General features: G+C 41.7%; 6 non-coding genes across 6 annotated transcripts; all 6 read right to left on the reverse strand.

Moving 5' to 3' along the window:
• Positions 1 to 267: 267 nt before the first annotated feature.
• On the reverse strand, positions 268 to 340 carry TRNAV-CAC (transfer RNA valine (anticodon CAC)). Its single transcript has one exon. It is a non-coding gene; the product is annotated as a tRNA-Val (tRNA).
• A 9494-nt stretch (positions 341 to 9834) lies between these two features.
• Positions 9835 to 9907, reverse strand: TRNAV-CAC (transfer RNA valine (anticodon CAC)). Its single transcript has one exon. It is a non-coding gene; the product is annotated as a tRNA-Val (tRNA).
• A 4702-nt stretch (positions 9908 to 14609) lies between these two features.
• TRNAV-CAC (transfer RNA valine (anticodon CAC)) lies at positions 14610 to 14682 on the reverse strand. The gene has a single exon. It is a non-coding gene; the product is annotated as a tRNA-Val (tRNA).
• A 2315-nt stretch (positions 14683 to 16997) lies between these two features.
• On the reverse strand, positions 16998 to 17070 carry TRNAV-CAC (transfer RNA valine (anticodon CAC)). The gene has a single exon. It is a non-coding gene; the product is annotated as a tRNA-Val (tRNA).
• Positions 17071 to 19394: 2324 nt separating this feature from the next.
• TRNAV-CAC (transfer RNA valine (anticodon CAC)) lies at positions 19395 to 19467 on the reverse strand. The gene has a single exon. It is a non-coding gene; the product is annotated as a tRNA-Val (tRNA).
• A 4712-nt stretch (positions 19468 to 24179) lies between these two features.
• Positions 24180 to 24252, reverse strand: TRNAV-CAC (transfer RNA valine (anticodon CAC)). Its single transcript has one exon. It is a non-coding gene; the product is annotated as a tRNA-Val (tRNA).
• Positions 24253 to 24454: the final 202 nt, after the last annotated feature.

Below are 24454 nucleotides of genomic sequence, written 5' to 3' on the forward strand. Positions count from 1 at the left end.
CCAGAAAAACTCCACTAAAATAGGATTCCTGTTGGTGCCAACAATTCTTCATGTTAATGCTTGTTCTAGGTGAGCAGCGAACCGATTGCAGGGCTCTTTTGAAAGCAAGGTCAGAGAACCAACAGATACATCCACACGCCGATTACTTTAGTGTTTTGAGAGAATTCCCTTTCTTGGAACGAGATTGCATGAAATAATCTTCAGGGCTTGGACAATTCCATGGCAAAACGGCACCTATCAACATTGTAGCCAACACAATATAACAACTGTTTCTGCCCGGTTTCGAACCGGGGACCTTTCGCGTGTGAGGCGAACGTGATAACCACTACACTACAGAAACAGTTACCTACAGTTGATTTTTCTGTAATGAAACTGCTCCGAACTGGCTATTCCATGGGCCTCTGGCTTTAGATTTAATTCATGCAACCTGCCCGACATCCCTAGCTGAACGCTCGTACATGCCATGCAAGACCAGATGTTTGGTATTAGCTCAGACTGGGCAGGGCTGAAGCATGAGACTCTAGCAAAGAATTATCCACTACTGCAAAGAAAAAATTGATGTTGGCTTTGAAACGCAAACTTCAAAACAACTTGAAAAGAGTACCAAGAAAAGGGCTCATCCGGGATTTGAACCCGGGACCTCTCGCACCCAAAGCGAGAATCATACCCCTAGACCAACGAGCCCTCAAAATCCTCTTACCTCTCAAAAGCCAATACCGGCTCTAAGCCCGCAATGAAGATCATGCTGGTATCTTTATGATGCTTGGTCTGTGAATACGCATGAAAGTCAGTCTCAACTTACCCTTTCTCAAACGATAGCACTATCATTTACAAGTGTCTCCTTTTATTTCGTCCCAGCTTTGGACACGTCTTACAGGAAGTCAGCCCTTATTTATATATTTCTGCAGTGGCTGAAGCTTAATGAGAAAGAGTAACAAGTTGTTCATAACAACATAAGAAACACATTGTGCATTTTCTCTCAAATACTCCTTCACTTTGTGCCAATAGAAATACCAAGGTGAATACCTAGGCCACAGATTCAAGCTAAAGATCTTCCTGCTGAATGCAAGACGCAATAAAAACTGCATATCGCTGGACTAAAGCATTCCTTGCATAGCCTCTAACATCATAACATAACTGAGCTGCTAGCAGCAAGCTAACCAATACCTTTCTGAAATGAGAATTACATGTGCTTATCTGCTCAATCAGTGCTCAATCAGGCTCGATCAAGCGAGACTTAGAAAAGGTGGAAAGGGTCCAAGTGGATGCCCCTTCCTTTTTAGGGTGGGTCCTGCTGACTATCATAGGATTGCTTGTAAAAGTGGCCAGGTTCAGAGGAAAAGCTGCCAACACTTCTTAGCGTTCTCTATAGATGCAGCCATTTTCTGTGTCTGTAATTTTGGCCTTTTCCCAGAAGTCTCTATTCTGCCTATGCAAATTAACAAAAGCAGTGCTTATTCCTCACTTGCTCAAATGTCCTTCCTGTCCAGAAAGCTCTGATTAAGCATGCTTATTTTCTTTTTCTGGGATATTTTAAATTGTTTCGCTGTCCAGTCTGTGGCAGTAGAAAGCTGCTTATTATGCCAGGTTTTGATGAATCCCCAAGGTGCAAGTACAGAGGAATATATCAGTCTGTAGGATATGGAACTTTTAGCTAACACATCACAATATGTGATGCTTGCCAAGAAAACACTACATTCTGGAGCGCTGATGATCAGAACATTCTGCTCCTGAAGGATAGAAAAGACAGCTTGATTGAAATAAAGTCTGTTTATATTGACGCTCTCTCTCTCCCTATATATACATACATGCGTACACACACACACACAGGTATGTCATGCATTTCTTCAGATTTGTTTCAACCATTTACCATTTATTGGAGAATCCCTACTTTTCAAGTGACTGCAAATGAAGTCATCTCTGGCACTTTTTGTGCAAAGTAAGAGACACACATGGCACCTTTTGATAATAGTCATCGGTTTCTTTGTTACTGTGTACTTTCAAAGCATGGGGCTTTCACACGTCAGGTAAACCTGATTACCACTACACAACAAAAGCAGATGCAGCTTTCTTATCTATGTCGTGATAGAACAGTTGTGAATTGAGTAGAAGAAGGGCCCTGATGTGATACTTATTACATGCTTCCTGTAAGATAGTCAAACATGCAGGCTAGGAAGGAAGATGCAAATATCAATGTATTAGAAAAACACCTAAAGGCGAGTGATATGCTTTCATTCATGCATGGCTAGGAAAAATCGCCATACTGTTGCAAACATTCTTACACCACCAACTGGAAATAAATGATTCTGACATTAAACGTAAAGGTGACAATGCATTTGTATCATCACCTTGAGAAGGATCATCTTGGAATTGAGCCGAGGGCCTCTGCACTCAAAGCCAGAAACACTCCACTAAAATAAGATTCCTGTTGGTGCCAACAATTCTTCATGTTAATGCTTGTTCTAGGTGAGCAGCGAACCGATTCCAGGGCTCTTTTGAAAGCAAGGTCTGAGAACCAACAGATACATCCACACGCCGATTACTTTAGTGTTTTGAGAGAATTCCCTTTCTTGAAACGAGATTGCATGAAATAATCTTCAGGGCTTGGACAATTCCATGGCAAAACGGCACCTATCAACATTGTAGCCAACACAATATAACAACTGTTTCTGCCCGGTTTCGAACCAGGGACCTTTCGCGTGTGAGGCGAACGTGATAACCACTACACTACAGAATCAGATACCTACAGTTGATTTTTCTGTAATGAAACTGCTCCGAACTGGCTATTCCATGGGCCTCTGGCTTTTGATTTAATTCATGCAACCTGCCCGACATCCCTAGCTGAACGCTCGTACATGCCATGCAAGACCAGATGTTTGGTATTAGCTCAGACTGGGCAGGGCTGAAGCATGAGACTCTAGCAAAGAATTATCCACTACTGCAAAGAAAAAATTGATGTTGGCTTTGAAACGCAAACTTCAAAACAACTTGAAAAGAGTACCAAGAAAAGGGCTCGTCCGCGATTTGAACCCGGGACCTCTCGCACCCAAAGCGAGAATCATACCCCTAGACCAACGAGCCCTCAAAATCCTCTTACCTCTCAAAAGCCAATACCGGCTCTAAGCCCGCAATGAAGATCATGCTGGTATCTTTATGATGCTTGGTCTGTGAATACGCATGAAAGTCAGTCTCAACTTACCCTTTCTCAAACGATAGCACTATCATTTACAAGTGTCTCCTTTTATTTCGTCCCAGCTTTGGACACGTCTTACAGGAAGTCAGCCCTTATTTATATATTTCTGCAGTGGCTGAAGCTTAATGAGAAAGAGTAACAAGTTGTTCATAACAACATAAGAAACACATTGTGCATTTTCTCTCAAATACTCCTTCACTTTGTGCCAATAGAAATACCAAGGTGAATACCTAGGCCACAGATTCAAGCTAAAGATCTTCCTGCTGAATGCAAGGCGCAATAAAAACTGCATATCGCTGGACGAAAGCATTCCTTGCATAGCCTCTAACATCATAACATAACTGAGCTGCTAGCAGCAAGCTAACCAATACCTTTCTGAAATGAGAATTACATGTGCTTATCTGCTCAATCAGTGCTCAATCAGGCGAGACTTAGAAAAGGTGGAAAGGGTCCAAGTGGATGCCCCTTCCTTTTTAGGGTGGGTCCTGCTGACTATCATAGGATTGCTTGTAAAAGTGGCCAGGGTCAGAGGAAAAGCTGCCAACACTTCTTAGCGTTCTCTATAGATGCAGCCATTTTCTGTGTCTGTAATTTCGTCCTTTTCCCAGAAGTCTCTATTCTGCCTATGCAAATTAACAAAAGCAGTGCTTATTCCTCACTTGCTCAAATGTCCTTCCTGTCCAGAAAGCTCTGATTAAGCATGCTTATTTTCTTTTTCTGGGATATTTTAAATTGTTTCGCTGTCCAGTCTGTGGCAGTAGAAAGCTGCTTAGGATGCCAGGTTTTGATGAATCCCCAAGGTGCAAGTACAGAGGAATATATCAGTCTGTGGGATATGGAACATTTAGCTAACACATCACAATATGTGATGCTTGCCAAGAAAACACTACATTCTGGAGCGCTGATGATCAGAACATTCTGCTCCTGAAGGATAGAAAAGACAGCTTGATTGAAATAAAGTCTGTTTATATTGACGCTCTCTCTCTCTCCCTATATATACATACATGCGTACACACACACACACAGGTATGTCATGCATTTCTTCAGATTTGTTTCAACCCTTTATCATTTATTGGAGAATCCCTACTTTTCAAGTGACTGCAAATGAAGTCATCTCTGGCACTTTTTGTGCAAAGTAAGAGACACACATGACGCCTTTTTATAAAAATCATCGGTTTCTTTGTTACTGTGTACTTTCAAAGCATGGGGCTTTCACACGTCAGGTAAACCTGATTACCACTACACAACAAAAGCAGATGCAGCTTTCTTATCTATGTCGTGATAGAACAGTTGTGAATTGAGTAGAAGAAGGGCCCTGATGTGATACTTATTACATGCTTCCTGTAAGATAGTCAAACATGCAGGCTAGGAAGGAAGATGCAAATATCAATGTATTAGAAAAACACCTAAAGGCGAGTGATATGCTTTCATTCATGCATGGCTAGGAAAAATCGCCATACTGTTGCAAACATTCTTACACCACCAACTGGAAATAAATGATTCTGACATTAAACGTAAAGGTGACAATGCATTTGTATCATCACCTTGAGAAGGATCATCTTGGAATTGAGCCGAGGGCCTCTGCACTCAAAGCCAGAAACACTCCACTAAAATAAGATTCCTGTTGGTGCCAACAATTCTTCATGTTAATGCTTGTTCTAGGTGAGCAGCGAACCGATTGCAGGGCTCTTTTGAAAGCAAGGTCTGAGAACCAACAGATACATCCACACGCCGATTACTTTAGTGTTTTGAGAGAATTCCCTTTCTTGGAACGAGATTGCATGACATAATCTTCAGGGCTTGGACAATTCCATGGCAAAACGGCACCTATCAACATTGTAGCCAACACAATATAACAACTGTTTCTGCCCGGTTTCGAACCGGAGACCTTTCGCGTGTGAGGCGAACGTGATAACCACTACACTACAGAAACAGATACCTACAGTTGATTTTTCTGTAATGAAACTGCTCCGAACTGGCTATTCCATGGGCCTCTGGCTTTAGATTTAATTCATGCAACCTGCCCGACATCCCTAGCTGAACGCTCGTACATGCCATGCAAGACCAGATGTTTGGTATTAGCTCAGACTGGGCAGGGCTGAAGCATGAGACTCTAGCAAAGAATTATCCACTACTGCAAAGAAAAAATTGATGTTGGCTTTGAAACGCAAACTTCAAAACAACTTGCAAAGAGTACCAAGAAAAGGGCTCGTCCGGGATTTAAACCCGGGACCTCTCGCACCCAAAGCGAGAATCATACCCCTAGACCAACGAGCCCTCAAAATTCTCTTACCTCTCAAAAGCCAATACCGGCTCTAAGCCCGCAATGAAGATCATGCTGGTATCTTTATGATGCTTGGTCTGTGAATACGCATGAAAGTCAGTCTCAACTTACCCTTTCTCAAACGATAGCACTATCATTTACAAGTGTCTCCTTTTATTTCGTCCCAGCTTTGGACACGTCTTACAGGAAGTCAGCCCTTATTTATATATTTCTACAGTGGCTGAAGCTTAATGAGAAAGAGTAACAAGTTGTTCATAACAACATAAGAAACACATTGTGCATTTTCTCTCAAATACTCCTTCACTTTGTGCCAATAGGTGAATACCTAGGCCACAGATTCAAGCTAAAGATCTTCCTGCTGAATGCAAGGCGCAATAAAAACTGCATATCGCTGGACTAAAGCATTCCTTGCATAGCCTCTAACATCATAACATAACTGAGCTGAGCTGCTAGCAGCAAGCTAACCAATACCTTTCTGAAATGAGAATTACATGTGCTTATCTGCTCAATCAGTGCTCAATTAGGCTCGATCAGGCGAGACTTAGAAAAGGTGGAAAGGGTCCAAGTGGATGCCCCTTCCTTTTTAGGGTGGGTCCTGCTGACTATCATAGGATTGCTTGTAAAAGTGGCGAGGGTCAGAGGAAAAGCTGCCAACACTTCTTAGCGTTCTCTATAGATGCAGCCATTTTCTGTGTCTGTAATTTCGGCCTTTTCCCAGAAGTCTCTATTCTGCCTATGCAAATTAACAAAAGCAGTGCTTATTCCTCACTTGCTCAAATGTCCTTCCTGTCCAGAAAGCTCTGATTAAGCATGCTTATTTTCTTTTTCTGGGATATTTTAAATTGTTTCGCTGTCCAGTCTGTGGCAGTAGAAAGCTGCTTATGATGCCAGGTTTTGATGAATCCCCAAGGTGCAAGTACAGAGGAATATATCAGTCTGTAGGATATGGAACTTTTAGCTAACACATCACAATATGTGATGCTTGCCAAGAAAACACTACATTCTGGAGCGCTGATGATCAGAACATTCTGCTCCTGAAGGATAGAAAAGACAGCTTGATTGAAATAAAGTCTGTTTATATTGACGCTCTCTCTCTCCCTATATATACATACATGCGTATACACACACACACAGGTATGTCATGCATTTCTTCAGATTTGTTTCAACCATTTACCATTTATTGGAGAATCCCTACTTTTCAAGTGACTGCAAATGAAGTCATCTCTGGCACTTTTTGTGCAAAGTAAGATACACACATGACACCTTTTTTATAAAAGTCATCGGTTTCTTTGTTACTGTGTAATTTCAAAGCATGGGGCTTTCACACGTCAGGTAAACCTGATTACCACTACACAACAAAAGCAGATGCAGCTTTCTTATCTATGTCGTGATAGAACAGTTGTGATTTGAGTAGAAGAAGGGCCCTGATGTGATACTTATTACATGCTTCCTGTAAGATAGTCAAACATGCAGGCTAGGAAGGAAGATGCAAATATCAATGTATTAGAAAAACACCTAAAGGCGAGTGATATGCTTTCATTCATGCATGGCTAGGAAAAATCGCCATACTGTTGCAAACATTCTTACACCACCAACTGGAAATAAATGATTCTGACATTAAACGTAAAGGTGACAATGCATTTGTATCATCACCTTGAGAAGGATCATCTTGGAATTGAGCCGAGGGCCTCTGCACTCAAAGCCAGAAACACTCCACTAAAATAAGATTCCTGTTGGTGCCAACAATTCTTCATGTTAATGCTTGTTCTAGGTGAGCAGCGAACCGATTGCTGGGCTCTTTTGAAAGCAAGGTCTGAGAACCAACAGATACATCCACACGCCGATTACTTTAGTGTTTTGAGAGAATTCCCTTTCTTGGAACGAGATTGCATGAAATAATCTTCAGGGCTTGGACAATTCCATGGCAAAACGGCACCAATCAACATTGTAGCCAACACAATATAACAACTGTTTCTGCCCAGTTTCGAACCGGGGACCTTTCGCGTGTGAGTCGAACGTGATAACCACTACACTACAGAAACAGATACCTACAGTTGATTTTTCTGTAATGAAACTGCTCCGAACTGGCTATTCCATGGGCCTCTGGCTTTAGATTTCTTTCATGCAACCTGCCCGACATCCCTAGCTGAACGCTCGTACATGCCATGCAAGACCAGATGTTTGGTATTAGCTCAGACTGGGCAGGGCTGAAGCATGAGACTCTAGCAAAGAATTATCCACTACTGCAAAGAAAAAATTGATGTTGGCTTTGAAACGCAAACTTCAAAACAACTTGAAAAGAGTACCAAGAAAAGGGCTCATCCGGGATTTGAACCCGGGACCTCTCGCACCCAAAGCGAGAATCATACCCCTAGACCAACGAGCCCTCAAAATCCTCTTACCTCTCAAAAGCCAATACCGGCTCTAAGCCCGCAATGAAGATCATGCTGGTATCTTTATGATGCTTGGTCTGTGAATACGCATGAAAGTCAGTCTCAACTTACCCTTTCTCAAACGATAGCACTATCATTTACAAGTGTCTCCTTTTATTTCGTCCCAGCTTTGGACACGTCTTACAGGAAGTCAGCCCTTATTTATATATTTCTGCAGTGGCTGAAGCTTAATGAGAAAGAGTAACAAGTTGTTCATAACAACATAAGAAACACATTGTGCATTTTCTCTCAAATACTCCTTCACTTTGAGCCAATAGAAATACCAAGGTGAATACCTAGGCCACAGATTCAAGCTAAAGATCTTCCTGCTGAATGCAAGGCGCAATAAAAACTGCATATCGCTGGACTAAAGCATTCCTTGCATAGCCTCTAACATCATAACATAACTGAGCTGCTAGCAGCAAGCTAACCAATACCTTTCTGAAATGAGAATTACATGTGCTTATCTGCTCAATCAGTGCTCAATCAGGCGAGACTTAGAAAAGGTGGAAAGGGTCCAAGTGGATGCCCCTTCCTTTTTAGGGTGGGTCCTGCTGACTATCATAGGATTGCTTGTAAAAGTGGCCAGGGTCAGAGGAAAAGCTGCCAACACTTCTTAGCGTTCTCTATAGATGCAGCCATTTTCTGTGTCTGTAATTTCGGCCTTTTCCCAGAAGTCTCTATTCTGCCTATGCAAATTAACAAAAGCAGTGCTTATTCCTCACTTGCTCAAATGTCCTTCCTGTCCAGAAAGCTCTGATTAAGCATGCTTATTTTCTTTTTCTGGGATATTTTAAATTGTTTCGCTGTCCAGTCTGTGAGCAGTAGAAAGCTGCTTATTATGCCAGGTTTTGATGAATCCCCAAGGTGCAAGTACAGAGGAATATATCAGTCTGTAGGATATGGAACTTTTAGCTAACACATCACAATATGTGATGCTTGCGAAGAAAACACAACATTCTGGAGCGCTGATGATCAGAACATTCTGCTCCTGAAGTATAGAAAAGACAGCTTGATTGAAATAAAGTCTGTTTATATTGACGCTCTCTCTCTCCCTATATATACATACATGCGTACACACACACACACAGGTATGTCATGCATTTCTTCAGATTTGTTTCAACCATTTACCATTTATTGGAGAATCCCTACTTTTCAAGTGACTGCAAATGAAGTCATCTCTGGCACTTTTTGTGCAAAGTAAGAGACACACATGACACCTTTCTATAAAAGTCATCGGTTTCTTTGTTACTGTGTACTTTCAAAGCATGGGGCTTTCACACGTCAGGTAAACCTGATTACCACTACACAACAAAAGCAGATGCAGCTTTCTTATCTATATCGTGATAGAACAGTTGTGAATTGAGTAGAAGAAGGGCCCTGATGTGATACTTATTACATGCAGCCTGTAAGATAGTCAAACATGCAGGCTAGGAAGGAAGATGCAAATATCAATGTATTAGAAAAACACCTAAAGGCGAGTGATATGCTTTCATTCATGCATGGCTAGGAAAAATCGCCATACTGTTGCAAACATTCTTACACCACCAACTGGAAATAAATGATTCTGACATTAAACGTAAAGGTGACAATGCATTTGTATCATCACCTTGAGAAGGATCATCTTGGAATTGAGCCGAGGGCCTCTGCACTCAAAGCCAGAAACACTCCACTAAAATAAGATTCCTGTTGGTGCCAACAATTCTTCATGTTAATGCTTGTTCTAGGTGAGCAGCGAACCGATTGCAGGGCTCTTTTGAAAGCAAGGTCTGAGAACCAACAGATACATCCACACGCCGATTACTTTAGTGTTTTGAGAGAATTCCCTTTCTTGGAACGAGATTGCATGAAATAATCTTCAGGGCTTGGACAATTCCATGGCAAAACAGCACCTATCAACATTGTAGCCAACACAATATAACAACTGTTTCTGCCCGGTTTCGAACCGGGGACCTTTCGCGTGTGAGGCGAACGTGATAACCACTACACTACAGAAACAGATACCTACAGTTGATTTTTCTGTAATGAAACTGCTCCGAACTGGCTATTCCATGGGCCTCTGGCTTTAGATTTAATTCATGCAACCTGCCCGACATCCCTAGCTGAACGCTCGTACATGCCATGCAAGACCAGATGTTTGGTATTAGCTCAGACTGGGCAGGGCTGAAGCATGAGACTCTAGCAAAGAATTATCCACTACTGCAAAGAAAAAATTGATGTTGGCTTTGAAACGCAAACTTCAAAACAACTTGAAAAGAGTACCAAGAAAAGGGCTCGTCCGGGCTTTGAACCCGGGACCTCTCGCACCCAAAGCGAGAATCATACCCCTAGACCAACGAGCCCTCAAAATCCTCTTACCTCTCAAAAGCCAATACCGGCTCTAAGCCCGCAATGAAGATCATGCTGGTATCTTTATGATGCTTGGTCTGTGAATACGCATGAAAGTCAGTCTCAACTTACCCTTTCTCAAACAATAGCACTATCATTTACAAGTGTCTCCTTTTATTTCGTCCCAGCTTTGGACACGTCTTACAGGAAGTCAGCCCTTATTTATATATTTCTGCAGTGGCTGAAGCTTAATGAGAAAGAGTAACAAGTTGTTCATAACAACATAAGAAACACATTGTGCATTTTCTCTCAAATACTCCTTCACTTTGTGCCAATAGAAATACCAAGGTGAATACCTAGGCCACAGATTCAAGCTAAAGATCTTCCTGCTGAATGCAAGGCGCAATAAAAACTGCATATCGCTGGACTAAAGCATTCCTTGCATAGCCTCTAACATCATAACATAACTGAGCTGCTAGCAGCAAGCTAACCAATACCTTTCTGAAATGAGAATTACATGTGCTTATCTGCTCAATCAGTGCTCAATCAGGCTCGATCAGAAAAGGTGGAAAGGGTCCAAGTGGATGCCCCTTCCTTTTTAGGGTGGGTCCTGCTGACTATCATAGGATTGCTTGTAAAAGTGGCCAGGGTCAGAGGAAAAGCTGCCAACACTTCTTAGCGTTCTCTATAGATGCAGCCATTTTCTGTGTCTGTAATTTCGGCCTTTTCCCAGAAGTCTCTATTCTGCCTATGCAAATTAACAAAAGCAGTGCTTATTCCTCACTTGCTCAAATGTCCTTCCTGTCCAGAAAGCTCTGATTAAGCATGCTTATTTTCTTTTTCTGGGATATTTTAAATTGTTTCGCTGTCCAGTCTGTGGCAGTAGAAAGCTGCTTATGATGCCAGGTTTTGATGAATCCCCAAGGTGCAAGTACAGAGGAATATATCAGTCTGTAGGATATGGAACTTTTAGCTAACACATCACAATATGTGATGCTTGCCAAGAAAACACTACATTCTGGAGCGCTGATGATCAGAACATTCTGCTCCTGAAGGATAGAAAAGACAGCTTGATTGAAATAAAGTCTGTTTATATTGACGCTCTCTCTCTCCCTATATATACATACATGCGTATACACACACACACAGGTATGTCATGCATTTCTTCAGATTTGTTTCAACCATTTACCATTTATTGGAGAATCCCTACTTTTCAAGTGACTGCAAATGAAGTCATCTCTGGCACTTTTTGTGCAAAGTAAGATACACACATGACACCTTTTTTATAAAAGTCATCGGTTTCTTTGTTACTGTGTAATTTCAAAGCATGGGGCTTTCACACGTCAGGTAAACCTGATTACCACTACACAACAAAAGCAGATGCAGCTTTCTTATCTATGTCGTGATAGAACAGTTGTGATTTGAGTAGAAGAAGGGCCCTGATGTGATACTTATTACATGCTTCCTGTAAGATAGTCAAACATGCAGGCTAGGAAGGAAGATGCAAATATCAATGTATTAGAAAAACACCTAAAGGCGAGTGATATGCTTTCATTCATGCATGGCTAGGAAAAATCGCCATACTGTTGCAAACATTCTTACACCACCAACTGGAAATAAATGATTCTGACATTAAACGTAAAGGTGACAATGCATTTGTATCATCACCTTGAGAAGGATCATCTTGGAATTGAGCCGAGGGCCTCTGCACTCAAAGCCAGAAACACTCCACTAAAATAAGATTCCTGTTGGTGCCAACAATTCTTCATGTTAATGCTTGTTCTAGGTGAGCAGCGAACCGATTGCTGGGCTCTTTTGAAAGCAAGGTCTGAGAACCAACAGATACATCCACACGCCGATTACTTTAGTGTTTTGAGAGAATTCCCTTTCTTGGAACGAGATTGCATGAAATAATCTTCAGGGCTTGGACAATTCCATGGCAAAACGGCACCAATCAACATTGTAGCCAACACAATATAACAACTGTTTCTGCCCAGTTTCGAACCGGGGACCTTTCGCGTGTGAGTCGAACGTGATAACCACTACACTACAGAAACAGATACCTACAGTTGATTTTTCTGTAATGAAACTGCTCCGAACTGGCTATTCCATGGGCCTCTGGCTTTAGATATCTTTCATGCAACCTGCCCGACATCCCTAGCTGAACGCTCGTACATGCCATGCAAGACCAGATGTTTGGTATTAGCTCAGACTGGGCAGGGCTGAAGCATGAGACTCTAGCAAAGAATTATCCACTACTGCAAAGAAAAAATTGATGTTGGCTTTGAAACGCAAACTTCAAAACAACTTGAAAAGAGTACCAAGAAAAGGGCTCATCCGGGATTTGAACCCGGGACCTCTCGCACCCAAAGCGAGAATCATACCCCTAGACCAATGAGCCCTCAAAATCCTCTTACCTCTCAAAAGCCAATACCGGCTCTAAGCCCGCAATGAAGATCATGCTGGTATCTTTATGATGCTTGGTCTGTGAATACGCATGAAAGTCAGTCTCAACTTACCCTTTCTCAAACGATAGCACTATCATTTACAAGTGTCTCCTTTTATTTCGTCCCAGCTTTGGACACGTCTTACAGGAAGTCAGCCCTTATTTATATATTTCTGCAGTGGCTGAAGCTTAATGAGAAAGAGTAACAAGTTGTTCATAACAACATAAGAAACACATTGTGCATTTTCTCTCAAATACTCCTTCACTTTGAGCCAATAGAAATACCAAGGTGAATACCTAGGCCACAGATTCAAGCTAAAGATCTTCCTGCTGAATGCAAGGCGCAATAAAAACTGCATATCGCTGGACTAAAGCATTCCTTGCATAGCCTCTAACATCATAACATAACTGAGCTGCTAGCAGCAAGCTAACCAATACCTTTCTGAAATGAGAATTACATGTGCTTATCTGCTCAATCAGTGCTCAATCAGGCGAGACTTAGAAAAGGTGGAAAGGGTCCAAGTGGATGCCCCTTCCTTTTTAGGGTGGGTCCTGCTGACTATCATAGGATTGCTTGTAAAAGTGGCGAGGGTCAGAGGAAAAGCTGCCAACACTTCTTAGCGTTCTCTATAGATGCAGCCATTTTCTGTGTCTGTAATTTCGGCCTTTTCCCAGAAGTCTCTATTCTGCCTATGCAAATTAACAAAAGCAGTGCTTATTCCTCACTTGCTCAAATGTCCTTCCTGTCCAGAAAGCTCTGATTAAGCATGCTTATTTTCTTTTTCTGGGATATTTTAAATTGTTTCGCTGTCCAGTCTGTGAGCAGTAGAAAGCTGCTTATTATGCCAGGTTTTGATGAATCCCCAAGGTGCAAGTACAGAGGAATATATCAGTCTGTAGGATATGGAACTTTTAGCTAACACATCACAATATGTGATGCTTGCCAAGAAAACACAACATTCTGGAGCGCTGATGATCAGAACATTCTGCTCCTGAAGTATAGAAAAGACAGCTTGATTGAAATAAAGTCTGTTTATATTGACGCTCTCTCTCTCCCTATATATACATACATGCGTACACACACACACACAGGTATGTCATGCATTTCTTCAGATTTGTTTCAACCATTTACCATTTATTGGAGAATCCCTACTTTTCAAGTGACTGCAAATGAAGTCATCTCTGGCACTTTTTGTGCAAAGTAAGAGACACACATGACACCTTTCTATAAAAGTCATCGGTTTCTTTGTTACTGTGTACTTTCAAAGCATGGGGCTTTCACACGTCAGGTAAACCTGATTACCACTACACAACAAAAGCAGATGCAGCTTTCTTATCTATATCGTGATAGAACAGTTGTGAATTGAGTAGAAGAAGGGCCCTGATGTGATACTTATTACATGCAGCCTGTAAGATAGTCAAACATGCAGGCTAGGAAGGAAGATGCAAATATCAATGTATTAGAAAAACACCTAAAGGCGAGTGATATGCTTTCATTCATGCATGGCTAGGAAAAATCGCCATACTGTTGCAAACATTCTTACACCACCAACTGGAAATAAATGATTCTGACATTAAACGTAAAGGTGACAATGCATTTGTATCATCACCTTGAGAAGGATCATCTTGGAATTGAGCCGAGGGCCTCTGCACTCAAAGCCAGAAACACTCCACTAAAATAAGATTCCTTTTGGTGCCAACAATTCTTCATGTTAATGCTTGTTCTAGGTGAGCAGCGAACCGATTGCAGGGCTCTTTTGAAAGCAAGGTCTGAGAACCAACAGATACATCCACACGCCGATTACTTTAGTGTTTTGAGAGAATTCCCTTTCTTGGAACGAGATTGCATGAAATAATCTTCAGGGCTTGGACAATTCCATGGCAAAACGGCACCTATCAACATTGTAGCCAACACAATATAACAACTGTTTCTGCCCGGTTTCGAACCGGGGACCTTTCGCGTGTGAGGCGAACGTGATAACCACTACACTACAGAAACAGATACCTACAGTTGATTTTTCTGTAATGAAACTGCTCCGAACTGGCTATTCCATGGGCCTCTGGCTTTAGATTTAATTCATGCAACCTGCCCGACATCCCTAGCTGAACGCTCGTACATGCCATGCAAGACCAGATGTTTGGTATTAGCTCAGACTGGGCAGGGCTGAAGCATGAGACTCTAGCAAAGAATTATCCACTACTGCAAAGAAAAAATTGATGTTGGCTTTGAAACGCAAACTTCAAAACAACTTGAAAAGAGTACCAAGAAAAGGGCTCGTCCGGGCTTTGAACCCGGGACCTCTCGCACCCAAAGCGAGAATCATACCCCTAGACCAACGAGCCCTCAAAATCCTCTTACCTCTCAAAAGCCAATACCGGCTCTAAGCCCGCAATGAAGATCATGCTGGTATCTTTATGATGCTTGGTCTGTGAATACGCATGAAAGTCAGTCTCAACTTACCCTTTCTCAAACAATAGCACTATCATTTACAAGTGTCTCCTTTTATTTCGTCCCAGCTTTGGACACGTCTTACAGGAAGTCAGCCCTTATTTATATATTTCTGCAGTGGCTGAAGCTTAATGAGAAAGAGTAACAAGTTGTTCATAACAACATAAGAAACACATTGTGCATTTTCTCTCAAATACTCCTTCACTTTGTGCCAATAGAAATACCAAGGTGAATACCTAGGCCACAGATTCAAGCTAAAGATCTTCCTGCTGAATGCAAGGCGCAATAAAAACTGCATATCGCTGGACTAAAGCATTCCTTGCATAGCCTCTAACATCATAACATAACTGAGCTGCTAGCAGCAAGCTAACCAATACCTTTCTGAAATGAGAATTACATGTGCTTATCTGCTCAATCAGTGCTCGATCAGGCGAGACTTAGAAAAGGTGGAAAGGGTCCAAGTGGATGCCCCTTCCTTTTTAGGGCGGGTCCTGCTGACTATCATAGGATTGCTTGTAAAAGTGGCCAGGGTCAGAGGAAAAGCTGCCAACACTTCTTAGCGTTCTCTATAGATGCAGCCATTTTCTGTGTCTGTAATTTCGGCCTTTTCCCAGAAGTCTCTATTCTGCCTATGCAAATTAACAAAAGCAGTGCTTATTCCTCACTTGCTCAAATGTCCTTCCTGTCCAGAAAGCTCTGATTAAGCATGCTTATTTTCTTTTTCTGGGATATTTTAAATTGTTTCGCTGTCCAGTCTGTGAGCAGTAGAAAGCTGCTTATTATGCCAGGTTTTGATGAATCCCCAAGGTGCAAGTACAGAGGAATATATCAGTCTGTAGGATATGGAACTTTTAGCTAACACATCACAATATGTGATGCTTGCCAAGAAAACACTACATTCTGGAGCGCTGATGATCAGAACATTCTGCTCCTAAAGGATAGAAAAGACAGCTTGATTGAAATAAAGTCTGTTTATATTGACGCTCTCTCTCTCCCTATATATACATACATGCGTACACACACACACACAGGTATGTCATGCATTTCTTCAGATTTGTTTCAACCATTTACCATTTATTGGAGAATCCCTACTTTTCAAGTGACTGCAAATGAAGTCATCTCTGGCACTTTTTGTGCAAAGTAAGAGACACACATGACACCTTTTTATAAAAGTCATCGGTTTCTTTGTTACTGTGTACTTTCAAAGCATGGGGCTTTCACACGTCAGGTAAACCTGATTACCACTACACAACAAAAGCAGATGCAGCTTTCTTATCTATGTCGTGATAGAACAGTTGTGAATTGAGTAGAAGAAGGGCCCTGATGTGATACTTATTACATGCTTCCTGTAAGATAGTCAAACATGCAGGCTAGGAAGGAAGATGCAAATATCAATGTATTAGAAAAACACCTAAAGGCGAGTGATATGCTTTCATTCATGCATGGCTAGGAAAAATCGCCATACTGTTGCAAACATTCTTACACCACCAACTGGAAATAAATGATTCTGACATTAAACGTAAAAGTGACAATGCATTTGTATCATCACCTTGAGAAGGATCATCTTGGAATTGAGCCGAGGGCCTCTGCACTCAAAGCCAGAAAAACTCCACTAAAATAGGATTCCTGTTGGTGCCAACAATTCTTCATGTTAATGCTTGTTCTAGGTGAGCAGCGAACCGATTGCAGGGCTCTTTTGAAAGCAAGGTCAGAGAACCAACAGATACATCCACACGCCGATTACTTTAGTGTTTTGAGAGAATTCCCTTTCTTGGAACGAGATTGCATGAAATAATCTTCAGGGCTTGGACAATTCCATGGCAAAACGGCACCTATCAACATTGTAGCCAACACAATATAACAACTGTTTCTGCCCGGTTTCGAACCGGGGACCTTTCGCGTGTGAGGCGAACGTGATAACCACTACACTACAGAAACAGATACCTACAGTTGATTTTTCTGTAATGAAACTGCTCCGAACTGGCTATTCCATGGGCCTCTGGCTTTAGATTTAATTCATGCAACCTGCCCGACATCCCTAGCTGAACGCTCGTACATGCCATGCAAGACCAGATGTTTGGTATTAGCTCAGACTGGGCAGGGCTGAAGCATGAGACTCTAGCAAAGAATTATCCACTACTGCAAAGAAAAAATTGATGTTGGCTTTGAAACGCAAACTTCAAAACAACTTGAAAAGAGTACCAAGAAAAGGGCTCATCCGGGATTTGAACCCGGGACCTCTCGCACCCAAAGCGAGAATCATACCCCTAGACCAACGAGCCCTCAAAATCCACTTACCTCTCAAAAGCCAATACCGGCTCTAAGCCCGCAATGAAGATCATGCTGGTATCTTTATGATGCTTGGTCTGTGAATACGCATGAAAGTCAGTCTCAACTTACCCTTTCTCAAACTATAGCACTATCATTTACAAGTGTCTCCTTTTATTTCGTCCCAGCTTTGGACACGTCTTACAGGAAGTCAGCCCTTATTTATATATTTCTGCAGTGGCTGAAGCTTAATGAGAAAGAGTAACAAGTTGTTCATAACAACATAAGAAACACATTGTGCATTTTCTCTCAAATACTCCTTCACTTTGTGCCAATAGAAATACCAAGGTGAATACCTAGGCCACAGATTCAAGCTAAAGATCTTCCTGCTGAATGCAAGACGCAATAAAAACTGCATATCGCTGGACTAAAGCATTCCTTGCATAGCCTCTAACATCATAACATAACTGAGCTGCTAGCAGCAAGCTAACCAATACCTTTCTGAAATGAGAATTACATGTGCTTATCTGCTCAATCAGTGCTCAATCAGGCTCGATCAAGCGAGACTTAGAAAAGGTGGAAAGGGTCCAAGTGGATGCCCCTTCCTTTTTAGGGTGGGTCCTGCTGACTATCATAGGATTGCTTGTAAAAGTGGCCAGGTTCAGAGGAAAAGCTGCCAACACTTCTTAGCGTTCTCTATAGATGCAGCCATTTTCTGTGTCTGTAATTTCGGCCTTTTCCCAGAAGTCTCTATTCTGCCTATGCAAATTAACAAAAGCAGTGCTTATTCCTCACTTGCTCAAATGTCCTTCCTGTCCAGAAAGCTCTGATTAAGCATGCTTATTTTCTTTTTCTGGGATATTTTAAATTGTTTCGCTGTCCAGTCTGTGGCAGTAGAAAGCTGCTTATTATGCCAGGTTTTGATGAATCCCCAAGGTGCAAGTACAGAGGAATATATCAGTCTGTAGGATATGGAACTTTTAGCTAACACATCACAATATGTGATGCTTGCCAAGAAAACACTACATTCTGGAGCGCTGATGATCAGAACATTCTGCTCCTAAAGGATAGAAAAGACAGCTTGATTGAAATAAAGTCTGTTTATATTGACGCTCTCTCTCTCCCTATATATACATACATGCGTACACACACACACACAGGTATGTCATGCATTTCTTCAGATTTGTTTCAACCATTTACCATTTATTGGAGAATCCCTACTTTTCAAGTGACTGCAAATGAAGTCATCTCTGGCACTTTTTGTGCAAAGTAAGAGACACACATGACACCTTTTTATAAAAGTCATCGGTTTCTTTGTTACTGTGTACTTTCAAAGCATGGGGCTTTCACACGTCAGGTAAACCTGATTACCACTACACAACAAAAGCAGATGCAGCTTTCTTATCTATGTCGTGATAGAACAGTTGTGAATTGAGTAGAAGAAGGGCCCTGATGTGATACTTATTACATGCTTCCTGTAAGATAGTCAAACATGCAGGCTAGGAAGGAAGATGCAAATATCAATGTATTAGAAAAACACCTAAAGGCGAGTGATATGCTTTCATTCATGCATGGCTAGGAAAAATCGCCATACTGTTGCAAACATTCTTACACCACCAACTGGAAATAAATGATTCTGACATTAAACGTAAAAGTGACAATGCATTTGTATCATCACCTTGAGAAGGATCATCTTGGAATTGAGCCGAGGGCCTCTGCACTCAAAGCCAGAAAAACTCCACTAAAATAGGATTCCTGTTGGTGCCAACAATTCTTCATGTTAATGCTTGTTCTAGGTGAGCAGCGAACCGATTGCAGGGCTCTTTTGAAAGCAAGGTCAGAGAACCAACAGATACATCCACACGCCGATTACTTTAGTGTTTTGAGAGAATTCCCTTTCTTGGAACGAGATTGCATGAAATAATCTTCAGGGCTTGGACAATTCCATGGCAAAACGGCACCTATCAACATTGTAGCCAACACAATATAACAACTGTTTCTGCCCGGTTTCGAACCGGGGACCTTTCGCGTGTGAGGCGAACGTGATAACCACTACACTACAGAAACAGATACCTACAGTTGATTTTTCTGTAATGAAACTGCTCCGAACTGGCTATTCCATGGGCCTCTGGCTTTAGATTTAATTCATGCAACCTGCCCGACATCCCTAGCTGAACGCTCGTACATGCCATGCAAGACCAGATGTTTGGTATTAGCTCAGACTGGGCAGGGCTGAAGCATGAGACTCTAGCAAAGAATTATCCACTACTGCAAAGAAAAAATTGATGTTGGCTTTGAAACGCAAACTTCAAAACAACTTGAAAAGAGTACCAAGAAAAGGGCTCATCCGGGATTTGAACCCGGGACCTCTCGCACCCAAAGCGAGAATCATACCCCTAGACCAACGAGCCCTCAAAATCCACTTACCTCTCAAAAGCCAATACCGGCTCTAAGCCCGCAATGAAGATCATGCTGGTATCTTTATGATGCTTGGTCTGTGAATACGCATGAAAGTCAGTCTCAACTTACCCTTTCTCAAACTATAGCACTATCATTTACAAGTGTCTCCTTTTATTTCGTCCCAGCTTTGGACACGTCTTACAGGAAGTCAGCCCTTATTTATATATTTCTGCAGTGGCTGAAGCTTAATGAGAAAGAGTAACAAGTTGTTCATAACAACATAAGAAACACATTGTGCATTTTCTCTCAAATACTCCTTCACTTTGTGCCAATAGAAATACCAAGGTGAATACCTAGGCCACAGATTCAAGCTAAAGATCTTCCTGCTGAATGCAAGACGCAATAAAAACTGCATATCGCTGGACTAAAGCATTCCTTGCATAGCCTCTAACATCATAACATAACTGAGCTGCTAGCAGCAAGCTAACCAATACCTTTCTGAAATGAGAATTACATGTGCTTATCTGCTCAATCAGTGCTCAATCAGGCTCGATCAAGCGAGACTTAGAAAAGGTGGAAAGGGTCCAAGTGGATGCCCCTTCCTTTTTAGGGTGGGTCCTGCTGACTATCATAGGATTGCTTGTAAAAGTGGCCAGGTTCAGAGGAAAAGCTGCCAACACTTCTTAGCGTTCTCTATAGATGCAGCCATTTTCTGTGTCTGTAATTTCGGCCTTTTCCCAGAAGTCTCTATTCTGCCTATGCAAATTAACAAAAGCAGTGCTTATTCCTCACTTGCTCAAATGTCCTTCCTGTCCAGAAAGCTCTGATTAAGCATGCTTATTTTCTTTTTCTGGGATATTTTAAATTGTTTCGCTGTCCAGTCTGTGGCAGTAGAAAGCTGCTTATTATGCCAGGTTTTGATGAATCCCCAAGGTGCAAGTACAGAGGAATATATCAGTCTGTAGGATATGGAACTTTTAGCTAACACATCACAATATGTGATGCTTGCCAAGAAAACACTACATTCTGGAGCGCTGATGATCAGAACATTCTGCTCCTGAAGGATAGAAAAGACAGCTTGATTGAAATAAAGTCTGTTTATATTGACGCTCTCTCTCTCCCTATATATACATACATGCGTACACACACACACACAGGTATGTCATGCATTTCTTCAGATTTGTTTCAACCATTTACCATTTATTGGAGAATCCCTACTTTTCAAGTGACTGCAAATGAAGTCATCTCTGGCACTTTTTGTGCAAAGTAAGAGACACACATGGCACCTTTTGATAATAGTCATCGGTTTCTTTGTTACTGTGTACTTTCAAAGCATGGGGCTTTCACACGTCAGGTAAACCTGATTACCACTACACAACAAAAGCAGATGCAGCTTTCTTATCTATGTCGTGATAGAACAGTTGTGAATTGAGTAGAAGAAGGGCCCTGATGTGATACTTATTACATGCTTCCTGTAAGATAGTCAAACATGCAGGCTAGGAAGGAAGATGCAAATATCAATGTATTAGAAAAACACCTAAAGGCGAGTGATATGCTTTCATTCATGCATGGCTAGGAAAAATCGCCATACTGTTGCAAACATTCTTACACCACCAACTGGAAATAAATGATTCTGACATTAAACGTAAAGGTGACAATGCATTTGTATCATCACCTTGAGAAGGATCATCTTGGAATTGAGCCGAGGGCCTCTGCACTCAAAGCCAGAAACACTCCACTAAAATAAGATTCCTGTTGGTGCCAACAATTCTTCATGTTAATGCTTGTTCTAGGTGAGCAGCGAACCGATTGCAGGGCTCTTTTGAAAGCAAGGTCTGAGAACCAACAGATACATCCACACGCCGATTACTTTAGTGTTTTGAGAGAATTCCCTTTCTTGAAACGAGATTGCATGAAATAATCTTCAGGGCTTGGACAATTCCATGGCAAAACGGCACCTATCAACATTGTAGCCAACACAATATAACAACTGTTTCTGCCCGGTTTCGAACCAGGGACCTTTCGCGTGTGAGGCGAACGTGATAACCACTACACTACAGAATCAGATACCTACAGTTGATTTTTCTGTAATGAAACTGCTCCGAACTGGCTATTCCATGGGCCTCTGGCTTTAGATTTAATTCATGCAACCTGCCCGACATCCCTAGCTGAACGCTCGTACATGCCATGCAAGACCAGATGTTTGGTATTAGCTCAGACTGGGCAGGGCTGAAGCATGAGACTCTAGCAAAGAATTATCCACTACTGCAAAGAAAAAATTGATGTTGGCTTTGAAACGCAAACTTCAAAACAACTTGAAAAGAGTACCAAGAAAAGGGCTCGTCCGCGATTTGAACCCGGGACCTCTCGCACCCAAAGCGAGAATCATACCCCTAGACCAACGAGCCCTCAAAATCCTCTTACCTCTCAAAAGCCAATACCGGCTCTAAGCCCGCAATGAAGATCATGCTGGTATCTTTATGATGCTTGGTCTGTGAATACGCATGAAAGTCAGTCTCAACTTACCCTTTCTCAAACGATAGCACTATCATTTACAAGTGTCTCCTTTTATTTCGTCCCAGCTTTGGACACGTCTTACAGGAAGTCAGCCCTTATTTATATATTTCTGCAGTGGCTGAAGCTTAATGAGAAAGAGTAACAAGTTGTTCATAACAACATAAGAAACACATTGTGCATTTTCTCTCAAATACTCCTTCACTTTGTGCCAATAGAAATACCAAGGTGAATACCTAGGCCACAGATTCAAGCTAAAGATCTTCCTGCTGAATGCAAGGCGCAATAAAAACTGCATATCGCTGGACTAAAGCATTCCTTGCATAGCCTCTAACATCATAACATAACTGAGCTGCTAGCAGCAAGCTAACCAATACCTTTCTGAAATGAGAATTACATGTGCTTATCTGCTCAATCAGTGCTCAATCAGGCGAGACTTAGAAAAGGTGGAAAGGGTCCAAGTGGATGCCCCTTCCTTTTTAGGGTGGGTCCTGCTGACTATCATAGGATTGCTTGTAAAAGTGGCCAGGGTCAGAGGAAAAGCTGCCAACACTTCTTAGCGTTCTCTATAGATGCAGCCATTTTCTGTGTCTGTAATTTCGGCCTTTTCCCAGAAGTCTCTATTCTGCCTATGCAAATTAACAAAAGCAGTGCTTATTCCTCACTTGCTCAAATGTCCTTCCTGTCCAGAAAGCTCTGATTAAGCATGCTTATTTTCTTTTTCTGGGATATTTTAAATTGTTTCGCTGTCCAGTCTGTGAGCAGTAGAAAGCTGCTTATTATGCCAGGTTTTGATGAATCCCCAAGGTGCAAGTACAGAGGAATATATCAGTCTGTAGGATATGGAACTTTTAGCTAACACATCACAATATGTGATGCTTGCCAAGAAAACACTACATTCTGGAGCGCTGATGATCAGAACATTCTGCTCCTGAAGGATAGAAAAGACAGCTTGATTGAAATAAAGTCTGTTTATATTGACGCTCTCTCTCTCCCTATATATACATACATGCGTACACACACACACACAGGTATGTCATGCATTTCTTCAGATTTGTTTCAACCATTTACCATTTATTGGAGAATCCCTACTTTTCAAGTGACTGCAAATGAAGTCATCTCTGGCACTTTTTGTGCAAAGTAAGAGATACACATGACACCTTTTTATAAAAGTCATCGGTTTCTTTGTTACTGTGTACTTTCAAAGCATGGGGCTTTCACACGTCAGGCAAACCTGATTACCACTACACAACAAAAGCAGATGCAGCTTTCTTATCTATGTCGTGATAGAACAGTTGTGAATTGAGTAGAAGAAGGGCCCTGATGTGATACTTATTACATGCAGCCTGTAAGATAGTCAAACATGCAGGCTAGGAAGGAAGATGCAAATATCAATGTATTAGAAAAACACCTAAAGGCGAGTGATATGCTTTCATTCATGCATGGCTAGGAAAAATCGCCATACTGTTGCAAACATTCTTACACCACCAACTGGAAATAAATGATTCTGACATTAAACGTAAAGGTGACAATGCATTTGTATCATCACCTTGAGAAGGATCATCTTGGAATTGAGCCGAGGGCCTCTGCACTCAAAGCCAGAAACACTCCACTAAAATAAGATTCCTGTTGGTGCCAACAATTCTTCATGTTAATGCTTGTTCTAGGTGAGCAGCGAACCGATTGCAGGGCTCTTTTGAAAGCAAGGTCTGAGAACCAACAGATACATCCACACGCCGATTACTTTAGTGTTTTGAGAGAATTCCCTTTCTTGGAACGAGATTGCATGAAATAATCTTCAGGGCTTGGACAATTCCATGGCAAAACGGCACCTATCAACATTGTAGCCAACACAATATAACAACTGTTTCTGCCCGGTTTCGAACCGGGGACCTTTCGCGTGTGAGGCGAACGTGATAACCACTACACTACAGAAACAGATACCTACAGTTGATTTTTCTGTAATGAAACTGCTCCGAACTGGCTATTCCATGGGCCTCTGGCTTTAGATTTAATTCATGCAACCTGCCCGACATCCCTAGCTGAACGCTCGTACATGCCATGCAAGACCAGATGTTTGGTATTAGCTCAGACTGGGCAGGGCTGAAGCATGAGACTCTAGCAAAGAATTATCCACTAC

The sequence above is a fragment of the Triturus cristatus genome, chromosome 8, assembly GCF_964204655.1.
Source record: "Triturus cristatus chromosome 8, aTriCri1.1, whole genome shotgun sequence".
NCBI lineage: Eukaryota > Metazoa > Chordata > Amphibia > Caudata > Salamandridae > Triturus > Triturus cristatus.